General features: G+C 51.8%; 1 protein-coding gene across 9 annotated transcripts in view; it reads right to left on the bottom strand.

Annotated features, from left to right (window-relative positions):
* The window catches only part of AKAP11 (A-kinase anchoring protein 11), a 64,029-nt gene that overhangs the window by 53,375 nt on the left and 7,903 nt on the right, over positions 1-2,751 (bottom strand). For 6 of the 9 annotated variants that reach the window (XM_025196171.1, XM_025196170.1, XM_025196175.1 and 3 more), the window contains exon 2: positions 225-277. The exons of the other annotated variants lie outside the window; for them this stretch is intronic. The gene's annotated coding sequence lies outside the window, so the exon portion shown is untranslated. The remainder of the gene's footprint in view (positions 1-224; positions 278-2,751) is intronic. 9 annotated transcript variants of the gene reach the window in all.

The raw sequence follows: 2,751 nt of genomic DNA, 5'->3' as shown, positions 1-2,751 counted from the left end.
AAAAAAAAAAAAAAATTCTTTAATTGCAAGCTTTCAGGCACAAACACCCTTCATCAGACATTGGAAAAAAGATTGTAAAAGGTCTCCTAGTTAGAAAAGGAAGTTCATATTTCATAGGATTTCATAGAGGAGTCAATAGACAGAAAACTCCTCTGGGCAGTCAGTTCATAGCTGGTATAAAGCCCCGCACAGGAGGTGTGAGAATCTGTGATGGTGCAAATTACCTTGAAACAAAGGCAGGACAGGATCTCAGGTTTCAGGTGATCACAGCTGCTTCCTGCTTGTGAAAATATGAAGATTTCATTTTTCTTTTAAATCAGCTAAAATGTGATATCTTCCATGTGTCAGGTATCCAGGTTGTAGCTTAACGGGATCTTGTAGACTGAGCACTGAGTCTCATTGGGTAGAGTGGTTTTTTATTTTTTTATCTTTACTAATCTATAGAAGAGTCTCTGTGAACCCCATAAGATTAGGCCCCTAATAATAGTCCATGGCCAGTTGAAATCTATTTATAAAACTTTTTTAAAAAGGTTACATGAATACATTGTCTCAAAGAGTACATAAGTAGAAGCTATAACCCCTATTCCATATCTTTGAGCTTTATTCGCACTCTAATTAGCTGTCTCAGCAGCCAATCACAATGCTTACTGAAACAACCAATCAAAGTGGTCTGCACATACAGAAGTGCCACAATGATGCCAGGGACTGAGGGGCTGGTGGGGCACTGCTGGTCTCGCCCCCCATTCCAGTCCCTCCCATAATGGCAGCGCTTCTGTCTGTGCAGAGCACGCCAATTGGCTGTTTTAGTAAGTATTGCGATTGGCTGCCGAGACTGCGGGTTCCCCCTGTAGGCTGGCAGAGTTCCAGCCTGCAAGTGACTGCTTGGGGCTGAGGAGAGCAGGGGGTGCCAAATGCACGTATACTCAAGCACATACATGTGACCAGCAATACAGCCAGGCAGTGGTGGAGAGTAGCTCCCTGACCTACCTGCGCATAAGTCTGTGGCGGGGAGGAGGGGAGATTGAGACTCGCACAGTGAGGGAGGGAGCGGGACAGGGTTGGGGGCACTGCACAGTCAGGGTGGAAATGCGTAGCCATGGGGCCTGCTGGGGGAGTGGAAAGGAGGCAAAGGCAGCTTGTCCAGGGTGGCGGGGGCTGGCTCCCCACCACTACAAGCACTCCTGGGGGGCGGGGGGATATGTGCCCCCTCATATTTGTGCATGGAGCAATGGAAGATGTAGACTGCCTGCTGTGGGCTCGGGGCTCCACACCCTGTTGCCCGAAACCAGGGGCCTCCATAGCCACGGCCCAGCAAGCAGGACCCAGTGCAAGAGGACAAAGAGGCTTAGTACTCCCACCACCAGGAGTCCCACGCCAGCCATGTCCCCATAGCAAGGCTCCCCCTACCCACTCAGCAGCAGTAGAGGGCACAACTCTGTGCTGCCACTCCCACTGCTGCCAGGTGGGCATAGGGCACCTCACCATGGCAGCGTGGTTGGTGCGGGGCTCCCAGCAGCAGAAGCCATAGCACAAAGCCCATCCACCCTCCCACACCAGGTCCTGCCTGCTGGGCAACAGAGGCCCCCAGGTGCAGTGCAGCAGGGCAGGGAGCCCCAAGCCCCACAGCAAGCAGCCCTCTTCCATCCCTGTCCCCCATGAGCTCTGTTCAGCTCTGCTCCAGCCATGCCGCCTGCAATGGGGGGAGGCAAGCTCCTTAAGGAGAACATTGGGAACCTTCAAGCCATGGGGCAGCCAGCACTACAGCAAAGGTAAGCAACGAGAAGGTGAGAAATAAGGGGCAGCAAAGGCACCAGTCGCAGGGCTCAAGTGCCTATATACGAATGCTAGGAGCATGGGGAACAAGCAGGATGAACTAGCGCTCCTGCTTGCACAAAACACCTATGACTTAGTAGGGCTAACAGAAACCTGGTGGGATTCGTCCCACGACTGGGCGGTACATATTGAGGGTTACAGATTGTACAGGAAGGACAGGGTGGGGAAAAAAGGGGGAGGGGTTGCACTCTATGTCAATGAGCAACATACATCAACCCTCATCAAGAAGGAATCAAAGGACGAGGAAGTAGAAGGATTGTGGGTAAGGCTACATGGGGGGCAAGGAGAAAGGGATTTGGTGGTAGGGGTCTGCTACAGACCCCCACACCAAGGGGAAGAACTAGATTCGGGGCTCCTGAGGCAGCTCTCAGAGACCATAAAAGCTAAGGAGGCGGTAGTCATGGGGGACCTAAACTACCCAGACATCTGCTGGGAGACGCAGATGGCAAAGTCCCACCGTTCACGCAGGTTTCTAACCTGTGTACAGGACCTCCACCTGACACAGGAGGTACATGGTCCCACTAGGGGGAATGCCATACTGGATCTGGTATTGGCAACGGGGGATGACATGGTAGGGGACCTACAGATCGGTAGCCATCTGGGGGACAGTGATCACCTAATAATAGAATTCACCATAAGACGTCGAGTGGGTAAGGTAAATAGTAGGGTGAAAGTGCTAGACTTTAGGAAAGCTGATCTCAATGAACTCAGGTGATTAGTCAAGGACGCACTGCAGAGTAGGAGTTTTGAAGAGATGGGAGCCCAAGAAGGGTTGCTGTGCCTTAAGGAAATGATCCTTCGGGCACAAAGGGAGACGATCCCGATGCGAGGAAAAAAGAGGGAAAGGGGCCAGGAGGCTTCCTTGCCTGACCAGAGAAATCCAGGGCAGCCTTTGGACTAAAAGGGGAGCATATAAAA

This window comes from Alligator sinensis, unplaced genomic scaffold (genome assembly GCF_000455745.1).
Source record: "Alligator sinensis unplaced genomic scaffold, ASM45574v1 scaffold59_1, whole genome shotgun sequence".
Lineage (NCBI taxonomy): Eukaryota > Metazoa > Chordata > Crocodylia > Alligatoridae > Alligator > Alligator sinensis.
This window is presented reverse-complemented; position numbering and strand designations above follow the sequence as displayed.